General features: G+C 47.4%; 1 protein-coding gene across 1 annotated transcript in view; it reads left to right on the top strand.

Moving 5' to 3' along the window:
• dennd2b (DENN domain containing 2B) overlaps positions 1 to 16124 on the top strand; it is a 247031-nt gene that overhangs the window by 143226 nt on the left and 87681 nt on the right. The window lies entirely within an intron of this gene.

Below are 16124 nucleotides of genomic sequence, written 5' to 3'. Positions count from 1 at the left end.
ATGCCACTTAATAGGCCCCAAGGTGATCAACACTTTCAACATTAACACAATGCACAAGAACAAGAATGAATACTCCTGAAAATCCAATTCTTTTTGTCCAGAACGAAAATAATAATGGCCCTGAAATTGCGGTGTGTATGACGGTGTTCTCTGAGTACACCATTGTATTCCCTTTGAAATCCACCGTAAGTTCGGGGTTTCCGCTTGCGCAGGTGTGAAATCCGGAACTTGTGGCCTGTCAAGCCATCTGCGAGGACCACAAGAAAGCAATCGCCGGCACAGAGTTCCGACTGGCCAGCGATTGTGCACGGAAGTCTTACGGTTGATGAAAGCAGGCACAGGTCCTGTTTGCAGCAGCGTAAGAGGATGTCGAAGCCATTAATCAAATATTTTCATATCTTAAATTATGCACATACACTGCATGAAATGAGTTTATGCAAATATTGGCCCACATTACAGTTTTAATGATGTATAAAATTATCAAAAAATTAAACTTTCAGTGAGATTGGTGGAATGACAAATAAAATTCAATTTCTGTAAATTGTATAATTATTAGATTTGGGGATTCCATTGCATTTCATTAGGAGATTCCCTTTGTAAATGATTAAAATGGAATTCTGCTTTGTGATTGGAGGACCAGGCCCACGTGAACCCAGGTACACTTCTGCACTGCCTGCGTCCCTGGGATCCGTGGGCCATTATGCTGCCCTCTGCCTCGAGGATTGAGACCACAAGTTTTTGCAGCCTGGTTGTACTTTCGTAATTCTTTCACGGGTAGGAGACATACTCCGGAGGTACGCCTCCGACCGCAATTTCTAGCCCAACGTTTTACTTGAAGTGCAGCTTATGTCAGAGAAGTGGTATATCACTATATTAACCATATCTATAACTCATATCACCTTTAGTCAAAAAAAGTAAAAGCAGTAGACTCATTTAGATATCATCAGCCATATATCATAGAATCATATAAGCAATGTCTTGGCAGTAGCCTAATAGGAACATAGGAACGCAGGAACAGGAGTAGGCTATTCAGCCCCTCGAGCCTGTTCCGCCATTCAATGAGATCATGGCTAATCTGCGACCTAACTCCATATACCCGCCTTTGGCCCATATCCCTTAATACCTTTAGTTAACAAAAAACTATCAATCTCCGATTTAAAATTAACAATTGATCTCGCATCAATTGCCATTTGCGGAAGAGAGTTCCAAACTTCTACCACCTTTTGTGTGTAGAAGTGTTTCCTAATTTCACTCCTGAAAGGCCTGGCTCTAATTTTTAGACTATGCCCCCAGTTGTAGAATCCGCAACCAACGGAAATAGTCTCTCTCTATCTACCTTATCTGTTCCCCTTAATATCTTGAAAACTTCGATCAGATCACCCCTTAACCGTCTAAATTCTAGGGAATACAACCCTAATTTGTGTAATCTCTCCTTGTAACTTAACCCTTGAAGTCGGGTATCATTCTGGTAAACCTGCACTGCACTCCCTCCAAGCCCAATATATCTTTTCTAAGGTGTGGTGCCCAGAACTGCTCACAGTACTCCAGGTGTGATCTAACCGGGGTTTTGTATAGCTGCAGCATAACTTCTACCCCCTTGTATTCTAGTCCTCTTGATATAAAGGCCAGCATTCCATTAGCCTTTTTGATTATTTTCTGTACCTGTTCATGACATTTTAATGATCTATGTACATGAACCCCAAGTCTCTTTGGACCTCCACTGTTTTTAGCTTTTCACCATTTAGAAAGTACCCTGTTCTATCCTTTTTACGTCCAAAGTGGATGACCTCACATTTGCTTACGTTGAAATCCATTTGCCACAGTTTTGCCAATTCACTTAATCTGTCGATATCACTTTGTAATTTTATGCTTCCGTCTACACTGCCTACAATGCCACCTATCTTTGTGTCATCGGCAAATTTGGATATATGACTTTCTATGCCAACATCTAAGTCGTTAATAAATACAGTGAATAGTTGAGGCCCCAACACAGATCCCTGTGGGACACCACTAGTCACATCCTGTCAATTTGAGTACCTACCCATTATCCCTACTGCCTGTTTCCTGCCGCTCAACCAATTTCCTAACCAGGTCAATAATTTGCCCTCAATTCCGTGGGCTTCTACCTTAGTTAACAGTCTCTTATGTGGGACTTTATCAAATGCATTCTGGAAGTCCATATAAACAACATCCATAGACATTCCCCTGTCCACTACTTTAGTCACCTCCTCAAAAAATGCAATCACTTTTGTCAGGCATGACCTACCTTTCACAAATTCATGCTGGCTCTCTCTGATCAACTGAAAATTTTCGCGGTGTTCACCTTATCCTTAATTATGGACTCTAGCAATTTTCCGACAACAGATGTTAGGCTAACTGGTCTATAATTCCCTGGTTTCCCTCTCTCGCCATTCTTAAGCAGAGTGACAAGCACAATTTGCCAATCTAAAGGCATGGTTTCTGCTTCTGGAGTCACTATTGGTGCACACTATGCTGGTATATGCAGGTTTTGGTTCTAATCAATGTTTTGGACCATTTAAAATTTTCATCTTTACTGCATGGGGATTGAGTTCAAGGGAATGAAAAATGGCCGGGGTCTATAACGGGTGATCTGTTCAACCAAATAACTATCCACACAGTGAAAACGAAAATCTACCTCATTGTATCTGTTAGGAGTCTGCTGCATTTAAAACCAAACAGTAAATGAATAACTTTTTCATATATATATATAGGTATATGTCGGTGTAGAAATTGCAATCTTAATTCAGAGCCAAAAGAAAATCTTCAGTATGAATTTGCCAACCCTTTAGACCAGATCAGCAGCAATCTGTAAAATCCAAGTGAGGACATGAGCGCCCTGTATCTCTGATTGATATTAATTTCCAGAGAATGCCTCGAATTTCAAGCATCAATTCTGAAAATTCCTCCAACCATCACATCGGAAGCAGGTCATTCCTTGTACTGTTTTATTGTGGGTTTCATCAACACTTATTCAAAGATCACATGATTTTCCAAAATAAAGATTTTTTTAAACTTGATCCTCCCTCCACCCCATTTAGCTCTCCTGCTTGACTCAAGGCATCGGCTCTTGCAAGCATACAATTCTAGGGTACTTAAGGAAGTGGCCCTAGAAATAGTAGATGCATTGCTGATCATCTTCCAACATTCGATGGAATCTGGAACAGTACCCATGGATTGGTGGGTAGCTAATGTTACCCCACTATTCAAAAAAGGTGGTAGAGAGAAAACGGGGAATTACAGACCTGTAATTACAGACCGGTAAGCCTGACATCGGTAGTGGGGAAAATGCTAGAGTCCATTCTAAAAGATGTAATAGCAGAGCACTTGGAAAACAGTGACAGGATCGGACAAAGTCAACATGGATTTACAAAAGGTAAATCATGCTTGACTAATCTACTGGAATTTTTTGAGGATGTAACTGGTAAAATAGATAAGGGAGAACCAGTGGATGTGGTGTATTTGGACTTTCAGAAGGCTTTCGATAAGCTCCCACATAAGAGATTAGCGTGTAAAGTTAAGGCACATGGGATTGGGGGCAAGGTATTGACTTGGGTAGAGAACTGGTTGGCAGACAGAAAGCAAAGAGTTGGAATAAACGGCTCTTTTTCCGAGTGGCAGGCAGTGACTAGTGGGGTACCGCAGGGATCGGTCCTTCGACCCCAGCTATTCACAATATATATTAATGATCTAGACAAGGGAACTAGATGTAATATCTCCAAATTTGCAGATGACACAAAGCTGGGTGGGCGTGCGTGCTGTGAGGAGGATGCCGAGAAACTCCAGGATGATTTGGACAGGTTGGGTGATTGGGCAGAAGCATGGCAGATGCAATATAATGTGGATAAATGTGAGGTTATCCACTTTGGTGGCAAAAACAGGAAGGCAGATTATTATCTGAATGGCAATAGATTGGGAGAAGGGGAAGTGCAACCAGACCTGGGTGTCCTTGTGCACCAGTCGCTGAAGGTAAGCATGCAGGTGCAGCAGGCAGTTAAGAAGGCAAATGGTATGTTGGCTTTCGTAGCTAGAGGGTTTGAGTATAGGAACAAGGATGTCTTGCTACAGTTGTACAGGGCCTTGGTGAGACCACATCTTGAGTATTGTGTGCAGTTTTGGTCGCCTTATCTGAGGAAGGATGTTCTTGCCATGGAAGGTGTTCAGCGAAGATTCACCAGGCTGATACCTGGGATGGCAGGAATGACGCACGAGGAGAGATTGGGTCGATTGGGCTTGTACTCGCTGGAGTTTAGAAGAATGAGAGGGGATCTCATTGAAACTTATAAAATTCTGACAGGACTGGACAGACTAGATGTAGGAAGGATGTTCCTGATGGTCGGGGAGTCCAGACCAGTGGTGACAGTCTAAGGATAAGGGGTAGGCCATTTAGAACAGAAATGTGGAGGAATTTCTTCACCCAGAGAGTGGTGAACCTGTGGAATTCTCTGCCACAGAAGGCAGTAGAGGCCAATACATTAAATATATTCAAGAAGGAGTTGGATATATTTCTTCGGGCTTGGGGGATCAAGGGGTATGGGGAGAAAGCCGGGACCGGGTACTGAATTTGGATGATCAACCATGGTCTCATTGAATGGCAGAGCAGGCTCGAGGGGCCGAATGGCCTACTCCTGCTCCTATCTTCTATGTTTCTATGTCTATGTTTAATTCCATTTATAGAAAGAAAGACTTGCACTTATATAGCACCTTTCATGACCTCTGGATGTTCCAAAGCGCTTTACAACCAATTAAGTACTTTTGAAATATAGTCACTGTAGGAAATGCGGCAGCCAATTTGCACACATCAAGCTGCCACAAACAGCAATAAGATAAATTACCAGATAATCAGTTTGAGTGGTTCTGGTTGAGGGAGAATATCAGCCAGGACATTGGGAGATCTCCCCTGCCATGGGATCTTTGTAAGTGTAGTCACTGTTGTAATACAGGGGCCAATCACTCTTTGCTGCCTTGTCCAAATGGTCACACATGTGCCTTCCAGCAGGGGTCACTGAATAGCTGTCAGCAACACGGAGCCTGGCTGATTTCCCCACTGATCTCTGGATCAGCAGCACTAATGCAGTCAAGTAATCAAGTACTGCCCATTGATGAGACTGGCTAACTCAGCCTAGACCAAACATTGAACCTGGGACCTTTCTGGTCTGCACTACTGAGTGGCACACTGGGGAGTTAATTTACCAACTGATTCATAGGCAAGCTTAAAACTGATCATTGGGGGGCGATTTTCTGAGGCCCTTGGAGGCGGGAAAATCGGAAAAAATGAGTGCGGGTTCGGAACCCGCCTCCGTGGGATTTTGCCAGTGCCGGTTTTGCAGGGCGGGAAATGGTCCCGCCTCCAGCTGGCCAGAGAGCTTGTTAAGAGGCTTAAATGCTCGTTAAGGGCCTCTCTCAGCCTATTTTGAGAGGCCCTCGTTATTTTTCGACCATTTTGACGTGTTCCATGACCCTCCTAAACCACGACAGCTAAACCTGGCGGGTTGACTAGTGGGTGGTCTCCTCACAGCTGCAGCGCAAACATTAAATCAGAGATTTCATCAGGGATTAGTTGCAGGTGGCAGAACTTTGCTTTAAAAGGTCTTTGAGCACTTTTACCAGGCCTTCCAAAGTCAGAGGTGCTGCAACTTGAACCTATCAACTGTGGGACCTCCTTGGAAGACACTCTCGCCGCTTGCAATGACCGCTTCCCCAACAGAGGCATCTGCAAGCAGCATGGGAACCATTTGTTTCCTTTCACCATGGACCTCAGATGAGGCTGAAGAGGAGGAGGAGCAGGAGGAGGAGGAGGAGCAGGAGCAGGTCAGAGCGCCGGTCTATCGACCAGCAGCAGCAGCAGCACGCGAGCACATGGCTGCCTGTGTTGCAAGGGATGAACTTATCCTGGCCAGATTTGCATAGGTTGCCCAAGTTGGCACATGTCCTTGGCTCCATCTTAAGACATCATTGACAATGGACATGACTCCCTGGCCTCCTTTCACTCTGGCCACCAACCTGACATAAGAACTTAAGAACATAAGAAATAGGAGCAGGAGTAGGCCATCCGGCCCTTCGAGCCTGCTCCGCCATTCAATGAGATCATGGCTGAACTTCTACCTCAACTCCATTCACCGGCCCTATCGCCATATCCCTTGATGCCCCTACTAGTCAGAAATCTATCGACTTCTGTTCTAAATATACCCAATAACTGAGCCTCCACAGCCCTCTGGGGTAGAGAATACCAAAGGTTCACCACCCTCTGTGTGAAGAAATTTCTTCTCATCTCAGTCCTGAATGGCCTAGCCTTTATCCTGAGGCTGTGGCCCCTGGTTCTAGACTCCCCAGCCAAGGGAAACATTCTCCCAGCATCCACCCTATCAAGCCCTGTAATAATTTTGTATGCTTCAATGAAATCCCCGCTCATTTGTCTGAATTCAAGAGAACACAGGCCTAGTTTACTCAATCTCTTCTCATACGACAGTCCCGCCATCCCAGGAATCAATCTCATGAACCTTTATTGCACTCCCTCTATGGCAAGTATATCCTTCCTTAGGTAAGGAGACCAAAATTGTACGCCGTACTCCAGGTATAGTCTCACCAAGGCCCTATATAGTTGGAGTAAGACTTCTTTACTCCTGTACTCAAATTCTCTTGTAATGAAGCCAGCATACCATTTGCCTTCCTAATGGCTTGCTGCACATGCACATTCACTTTCAGTGACTCATGTACAAGGACACCCAGGTCCCTTTGAGCATCTGCATTCCCCAATCTTTCACCATTTAGGAAATACTCTGCCTTTCTGTTTTTTCTACCAAAGTGGATAACTTCACATTTATCCACATTATATTCCATCTGCCATGTTCTCGCCCACTCACTGGGCCTGTCGAGATCCCCTTGAAGCCTCTTCGCAACTGACACTGCCATCTAGCTTTGTATCATCAGCAAATTTGGAAATGTTACATTTAGTCCTCTCATCCAAATCACTGATATAGATTGTGAATCGCTGGGGCCCAAGCACCGATCCTTGCGGTACCCCACTAGTCATAGCCTGCCATCCTGAAAAAGACACGTTTATCCCTTGTGGTAAACCACTGTTATTGTTGTTCACCGTTGTTGTTGTTGTTGCACACTGTTGTATCTATGCATGCCTCAGCATGCCCCTGCTGGCTCCGCCCCTGGCTCCACCCACAGGCCCAGGTATAAAGGTGACTGCTCTGCAGCCCCCTGCCTTCTTGGAACCCAGTCAACCACGAGAGGCATGCTCTGTTCTTTGCTAATAAAAGCCTTTTAGTTACTCTCCTAACTCTCCGTCTTTTATGAGTAATTGACAGCGCATCAATTTTATTAGCAAAAACAAAATGTTGGCACCAAACGCTGAGCAGCAGGCTGCTGCACCAAACGCTGAGCAGCAGGCTGCTGCACCAAACGCTGAGCAGCAGGCGCTGCAGCAAACGACGGCACCAAACGCTGAGCAGCAGGCGCTGCTGCATGCCCTCAGACCAACATGCCTGGACCTAGACCCTCAAGAGGCGGGTTCGTCTACCAAGTTCGCACAATGGCTGCGTTGCTTCGAAGCTTACCTGGAAGCCTCAGCCGTGACACTAGATGGAAACAAACTAAAAATCCTGGCCTCCAAGGTGGGCCACCAAGTCTACACGCTCATCCAGGACGTGACTACCTACACGGCGGCTATCGATCTGCTAAAAGGACAATACACACGCCCGGTAAATACGGTTTACGCCAGACTCCACCTGAAATCCCGCAAACAGCAGTCCGGGGAATCGGTGGAGGCATTCCTACGGGCACTACAGATACTCGGCCGAGCCTGCGATTGTAAAGAGGTATCGGTCGCGACACACGCGGAGGGACTTATCCGAGATGCCTTCGTTGCGGGCCTCAAATCCGACTACTCCCGGCAGAGACTGCTGGAGAAGGGCGAAATCGACTTGAAGAAGGCAGTGTCCCTCGCGCTCTCGCTAGACGTGGCCCACCGGAATATGGACGCATTCTCCCCTAACCGCTCCGCACCGTGGACGCCGCAACCTTGGGTCATGGGACCGCCACCCCCGGTACCAACTGCTGCAGCGATGTCCAAGGGCCCAAAATGTTACTTTTGTGGCCAGGCAAAACACCCCAGAGCACGCTGCCCGGCGAAAAACGCTACCTGCTCTGGCTGCGGGAAGAAAGGACACTACGTCAGCGCCTGCAAAGGTAAAACCGCTAACGCCAGCAGCGCCGCGTGTGAACCGTGGGGGCAGCCATCTTGTCCGCCATCTTGGACACCTCCAGCCGCGTGGGGATCGGGATCATGGGCGCAGCCATTTTGTCCGCCATCTTGGACGCCTCCAACTCCAATCGCGGGTGACCCGGACTCAACCACCGCCTCGTCTGACGACCACAGCGACTCGCTCGACCATACGCTGGCCTCCGTGACGCTGGACCAATCTCTCCCTCACCAACTGTCCAGGTCCATGATGGACATTACGGTAAACGGCCGCGCCACTACCTGCCTTTTCGACAGCGGGAGCACGGAGAGCTTTATCCACCCCGACACGGTGCGCAGTTACTCTCTCCCAGTCCTGCCAACGCGCCATCGGATCTCTATGGCTTCCAAATCCCATTCAGCAGACGTCGGTGGCTACTGTGTAGTGACCCTTTCAGTAAGGGGCACAGAATACAAAAATTTTAAACTTCTTGTCCTGCCCCATCTCTGCGCTGCCGTTCTACTGGGGTTGGATTTTCAGTGCCACCTTAAAAGTGTCACATTAGCGTACGGCGGACCCCTCCCCCCACTCACAGTCTGCAGCCAGCAGCTTTTAAATCGCCCGCCGCGCACCATTTGCAGCCTCTCCACGCTTAAAGTCTCCCCCCCCCCCTTGTTCGCTAACCTCACCCGCGACTGTAAGCCCATCGCTACCAAAAGCAGGCGGTACAGTGCCGGGGATAGGAGCTTCATTAAATCCGAAGTAGCAAGACTCCTGAAGGAAGGGATTATTGAGGGTAGCACTAGCCCATGGCGAGCACAAGTGGTGGTAGTGAAGACTGGCGAAAAACAGCGCCTAGTTATTGACTACAGCCAGACGATCAATCGCTACACCCAGTTAGATGCATACCCACTCCCCCGCATATCTGACATGGTCAATCAGATAGCACAATACCGGGTGTTCTCGACGATTGATCTGAAGTCGGCATACCACCAGCTCCCCATCAGGGCTGAGGACCGCCAGTACACAGCTTTTGAAGCTGACGGTCGTCTCTACCACTTCCTCTGAGTCCCCTTCGGCGTCACCAACGGGGTTTCGGTCTTCCAAAGGGAGATGGACTGAATGGTTGATCAGAACGCGCTGCAGGCCACCTTCCCCTATCTAGACAACGTCACCATCTGCGGCCACGACCAGCAGGAGCATGACGTTAACCTAGAGAAATTCCTCCGTACGGCCCAGCGGCTGAATCTAACATACAACAAGGACAAATGTATGTTTCGCACCACGCACCTCCCATTCTTGGCTGCGTAGTGGAGAACGGAGTCATCGGCCCCGACCCCGACAGAATGCGCCCCCTTATGGAGCTCCCCCTCCCCCACTGCCAAAAAGCACTGAAGAGATGCCTAGGGTTTTTCTCTTACTACGCTCAGTGGGTGCCCAACTATGCGGACAAAGCCAGACCCCTCATCAAGTCCACCTCCTTCCCCCTGACAGCAGAGGCATGTGCAGCCTTCACTCTCATAAAAAAAGATATTGCGAAGGCCACAATGCACGCAGTGGATGAGTCCATCCCTTTCCAAGTGGAGAGCGACGCATCCAACTTCGCCCTAGCTGCAACCCTTAACCAGGCGGGGAGACCCGTGGCCTTTTTCTCAAGGACCCTCCAGGGCCCCGAGATTCGACACTCCTCTGTCGAAAAGGAGGCCCAGGCCATTGTGGAAGCGGTGCGACATTGGAGGCATTACCTGGCCGGAAAACGATTTACCCTGCTCACTGACCAGCGTTCAGTAGCTTTTATGTTTAATAATAATCAGAGGGGCAAAATCAAGAACGACAAGATCTTGAGGTGGAGAATTGAACTCTCCACCTACAATTACGATATCTTGTACCGGCCCGGTCAATGAGCCCCCAGATGCCCTATCACGTGGTACATGCGCCAACGCGCAGGTCGATAGACTGCAGACCCTCCACAATGACCTCTGCCACCCGGGGGTCACCAGGTTCTTCCATTTCATCAAATCCCGTAACCTGCCCTACTCCATCGAGGAGGTCAGGACCATAACCAGGAACTGCCAAATCTGTGCCGAGTGCAAACCGCATTTTTATAGGCCAGACAGAGCAAGCCTGATCAAGGCCACTCGCCCCTTCGAGCGCCTGAGCGTCGATTTTAAAGGGCCCCTCCCCTCCTCTGACCGCAACGTGTACTTCCTCAACATAATTGATGAGTACTCCCGTTTCCCGTTTGCCATCCCGTGCCCGGACATGACCAGTACCACGGTCATTAAATGTCTGAATGACCTTTTCGCCTTGTTCGGCTTCCCTAGCTATATCCATAGCGACCGGGGCTCATCCTTTATGAGCGACGAACTCCGTCAGTACCTGCTCATGAGAGGTATTGCTACAAGCAGAACCACCAGCTACAACCCCCGGGGGAACGGCCAGGTGGAAAGAGAGAACGCGACGGTTTGGAAGGCCGTCCTCTTAAACTTAAAATCTAAGGGCCTTCCGACCTCTCGCTGGCAGGAGGTCCTCCCTGCGGCGCTCCACTCCATTCGGTCACTGCTTTGTACGGCCACCAATGCCACCCCCCATGAAAAAATGTTCACTTTCCCCAGGAAGTACACATTGGGGACCTCGCTACCGACATGGCTGACGTCTCCAGGACCCGTCCTACTGCGGAAGCACGTGAGGTCCCATTAAAACGGACCCCCTGGTCGAGAGGGTGAGCCTCCTCCACGCCAACCCCCAGTATGCTTACGTGGCGTACCCGGACGGGCGGGAGGACACAGTCTCCATACGAGACCTCGCACCTTCGGGTGCCCCTGAAACACTACCATTGCGGGAGGACACAGTCTCCATACGAGACCTCGCACCTTCGGGTGCCCCTGAAACACTACCATTGCCATCCACCACTACCCACAACCCAACCCCGGTAGACGGCATGCCGCAGCCCCAGGACCCGTCATTGACCACCCAACCACTCAATGAGACGCCAGATTCAACGTTGGATGCTGCACCATCACCGCCGCCACCACGACGATCAGGACGGCATACAAGGCCACCTGATAGACTTACTTACACGAACCTTTAGTACACTTCACCCCGCCGGACTCAATTTTAAACAAGGGGTGAATGTGGTAAACCACTGTTATTGTTGTTCACCGTTGTTGTTGTTGTTGCACACTGTTGTATCTATGCATGCCTCAGCATGCCCCTGCTGGCTCCGCCCCTGGCTCCACCCACAGGCCCAGGTATAAAGGTGACTGCTCTGCAGCCCCCTGCCTTCTTGGAACCCAGTCAACCACGAGAGGCATGCTCTGTTCTTTGCTAATAAAAGCCTTTTAGTTACTCTCCTAACTCTCCGTCTTTTATGAGTAATTGATAGCGCATCATCCCTACTCTTTGTTTTCTGTCTGTTAACCAATTCTCAATCCATGCTAGTATATTACCCCCAATTCCATGTGCCCTAATTTTGTTAACCAGCCTCTTGTGTGGGACCTTATCGAAGGCCTTCTGAAAATTCAGATACACCACATCTACCGGTTCCCCTTTGTCTACTCCACTAGTTACATCCTCAAATAACTCCAATAAAACCCAAATTTGCTGATGATACAGGAAACTTTGTGTTATCCGGAGGCGAACCGTCCGGCAAGCTGGAGCCACCGGCAAAAATCAGGAGCCGTTTTTTATTCTTTTCGTTTCTTTTCTTTGCTTTTTTTGAACAGTCAAGCTCTGCAAGGTCTGTAGCTAAGCAACAGCTTCAGCTAGAGACGCTACAGAGGTGCTTGCCGACTGTTTAGAGGCTGTTGCTAAGCAACAGGGTTTGTTGATTCATACGGAGATGAAAATCTCCATATGTTTCAACAATAGCTCTGGAGTGTCCGGCAGTTTTGAGGGAACGGCAGCAGCTCGGTCCCGTTGGTGCCAGATAGCACAAAGTTTCCTGTACAAAGCTAGGTGGCAGTGTCAGTTGTGAAAAGGATGTGAATACAAGAACTGTAATAGCAGAGCACTTGGAAAACAGTGACAGGATCGGACAAAGTCAACATGGATTTACAAAAAGTAAATCATGCTTGACTAATCTACTGGAATTTTTTGAGGATGTAACTGGTAGAATAGATTAGGGAGAACCAGTGGATGTGGTGTATTTGGACTTTCAGAAGGCTTTTGATAAGGTCCCGCATAAGAGATTAGCGTGTAAAGTTAAAGCACATGGGATTGGGGGCAAGGTACTGTATTGGATAGAGAACTGGTTGGCAGACAGGAAGCAAAAAGTTGGAATAAATGGATCTTTTTCCGAGTGGCAGGCAGTGACTAGTGGGGTACTGCAGGGATCAGTGCTAGGACCCCAGCTGTTCACAATATATATTAATGATGTAGACAAGGGAGCTAGATGTAATATCTCCAAGTTTGCAGATGACACAAAGCTGGGTGGGCGTGTGTGCTGTGAGGAGGATGCAGAGAAACTCAAGTATGATTTGGACAGGTTGGGTGATTGGGCAGATGCATGGCAGATGCAGTATAATGTGGATAAATGCGAGGTTATCCACTTTGGTGGCAAAAACAGGAAGGCAGATTATTATCTGAACGGTAATAGATTGGGAGAAGGGGAAGTGCAACCAGACCTGGGTGTCCTTGTGCACCAGTCGCTGAAGGTAAGCATGCAGCTGCAGCAGGCGGTTAAGAAGGCAAATGGTATGTTGGCCTTCGTAGCGAGGGGATTCGAGTACAGGAACAAGGATGTCTTGCTGTAGTTGTACAGGGCCTTGGTGAGACCACACCTTGAGTATTGTGTGCAGTTTTGGTCGCCTTATCTGAGGAAGGATATTCTTGCCATGGAGGGAGTGCAGCGAAGATTCACCAGACTGATACCCGGGATGGCAGGAATGACGTATGAGGAGAGATTGGGTCGATTGGGCTTATACTCGCTTGAGTTTAGAAGAATGAGAGGGGATCTCATTGAAACTTATAAAATTCTAACAGGACTAGACAGACTAGATGCAGGAAGGATGTTCCCGATGGCGGGGGAGTCCAGAACCAGGGGTCACAGTCTAAAGATAAGGGGTAAGCCATTTAGGACAGAGATGAGGAGGAATTTCTTCATCCAGAGAGTGGTGAACCTGTGGAATTCTCTACTACAGAAGGCAGTTGAGGCCAATTCAGTAAATATATTTAAGAAGGAGTTAGATATATTTCTTAATGCTAAAGGGATCAAGGGATATGGGGAGAAAGCAGGGACAGGGTACTGAATTTGGATGATCAGCCATGATCTCATTAAATGGCGGAGCAGGCTTGAGGGGCCGAATGGCCTACTCCTGCTCCTATCTTCTGTGTTTCAATAGGTTTGTTAAACAGGATTTCCCTTTCATAAATCCATGTTGACTCTGCATAATCTCACTATTAGTTTCTAAGTGCCCAGTTATTGCACCCTATATAATAGATTGCAGCATTTTCCCAACTACTGATGTGATGCTAACAGGTCTGTAGTTCCCCGTTTTGTCTCTCCCTGCTTTCTTAAATAGCGGGGTTACATTTGCTATCCTCCAATCTGCAGGAACCGTTCCAGAATCCATAGAATTTTGGAAGATGACAACCAATGCGTCCACTATCCCAATGGCTACATCTTTCAAAACCCTAGGATGTAAGTCATCCGGTCCTTGGGGTTTATCGACTTTTAGTCCCATTAATTTTGCTAGTACTGTTTTTTTACTAATAATAATTTCTTTAAGTTCCTCATTCTCGCCACACCCTTGGTTTTCTCGTATTTCTGGAAGGTTTTTTGTGTCTTCCTCCGTGAAGACAGAAACAAAGTATTTATTTAATTTTTCTGCCATTTCCTCATTCCCCATTATAAATTCTCCCGTCTCTGACTGTAAAGGACCTACATTTACCTTTGCCAGTCTTTTCATTTTCACATACCTATAGAAGCTTTTACAATCCGTTTTTATATTTTTCGCTAATTTGTGCTCATATTCCATTTTCCTTTTTTTTATCAATTTCTTGGTCCCCCTTTGCTGATTTCTAAAAAGATCCCAATCCTCAGGCTGACCGCTTTTTCTGGCAACTTTTTTTTTAAGCTTCCTCCTTTGACTTAATACTAGCTTTAATTTCTTTTGTTAGCCATGGTTGGATCACGTTTCCTTTTGGGTTTTTATGCCCTAGAGGAATATATGTTTGTTGCAAATTATGCATTATTTCTTTGAATGTTAGCCATTGTATGTCCACCTTCATACCTTTAGTGTAGTCTCCCAATCTACCATGGCGAACTTGTCCTTCATACCCTTGTAGTTTCCTCTGTTTAGATTGAAGACCTTAGTTTCAGATTGGACTACATCACTCTCAAACTTAATGTAAAATTCAATCATATTATGGTCACTTGTCCCTAAAGGCCCCTTTACCACAAGATTATTGCTTAGCCTTTCTCATTACACAGTACCAGATTCAGAATAGCCTCTTCCCTGGTTGGTTTCTCCACATACTGATCCAGGAAACCATCTTGCAAGCAGTCCAAGAATTCATCCTCCACACCATTAGTGGTAATTTGATTTGCCCAGTCAATATGTAGATTAACATCCCCCATGATTACCATATTGCCCTTGTTACATGCACTTCTAATTTTTTGATTGATACTGTGCCCTACATTACCACTACTGTTTGGTGGCCTATACACAACTCCCACCAATGTTTTCTGCCCTTTGCTGTTTCTTAGCTCCACCCAAACTGATTCCAGTTCTACATCACGCTCTGCCGAGCCAAGATCTTTTATCTCTACCATACCGATCTCATACCTTATTAACAGCACTACGCCACCTCCTTTTCCTTTTTGACTGTCCTTCCTAAATGTTGAGTACCCTGGAACATTCAGTTCCCAGCTTTGGTTAACCTGCAACCATGTCTCTGTAATGGCAATTACATCATACCCATTTACTTCTATTGGTGCCATTAATTCATCCACCTTGTTGCGAATGCTACGTGCATTTAGATAAAGTGCCTTCAACTTTGCCTGTTTAATATTTTTCTGCACTTTGACCCTCTTTACTGTTGGCCTTTGTTTCTGCTCTCTACTAGTTTTGCTGACTACTTTTCTAACTTACACTTCCAGCTTTGTTTCTCTCTGTTCTGGGCCCACACTTAGGTTCCCAGCCCCCTGACAAACTAGTATAAACCCTTCCCAACAGCACTAGCAAACCCCCCTGCGAGGATATTGGTCCTGGTTCTGCCGAGGTGCAACCTGTCCAGCTTGTACAGGTCCCACCTTCCCCAGAATCGGTCCCAATGCCTCAGGAATTTAAATCCCTCCGATATGGACCACGACCTCTGGCTGTTTACCCTCCTCCTTCAGAATGTCCTGCAGCCTTGTCCCTTGACCCTTGCACCAGGGAGGCAACATGCCATCCTGGAGTCACGTCTGTGGCCACAGAAACGTCTATCTGTCCCCCTTATGATAGAATCACTATTGCTCTCCACTCTTTTTCCTCCCCTCCTGTGTAGCTGAGCCACTCGTAGGGCCGCGGACTTGGCTCTTGCTGCATTCCCGCGAGAAACCATCCCCCCCAGCAGTATTCAAAACGGAAAATCTGTTGGCGAGGGAGATGGACCCAGGAACTCCTGCACTACTTTCCTAGTTCTTTTACTCTGTCTGGCGGTCACCCATTCCCTTTCTGCCTGTGCACTCTTTACCTGCGGTATGACCACCTCGTTAAACATACTATCCATGTAGATCTCAGCCTCGCGGATGCTCCACAGTGACTCCAGCCGCACATCCAGCTCCGAAACGCGGATTTCGAGTAGCTGCAGCTGGAGACACTTCCTGCACACGTGACAATGCAAGTGTCATGGAGCCTGCAATGTGGAGCTGCCTAAGGCGAAGGAACAGATGCCATAACACCAACATTTTGGCATCAAATCATTTTA

Source organism: Somniosus microcephalus, chromosome 15, assembly GCF_052327205.1.
Source record: "Somniosus microcephalus isolate GS21.2 chromosome 15, FLI_Smic_1.0, whole genome shotgun sequence".
Lineage (NCBI taxonomy): Eukaryota > Metazoa > Chordata > Chondrichthyes > Squaliformes > Somniosidae > Somniosus > Somniosus microcephalus.
Note: the sequence above shows the minus strand (reverse complement) of the source record. Positions and strands in the feature narration are given on the sequence as shown.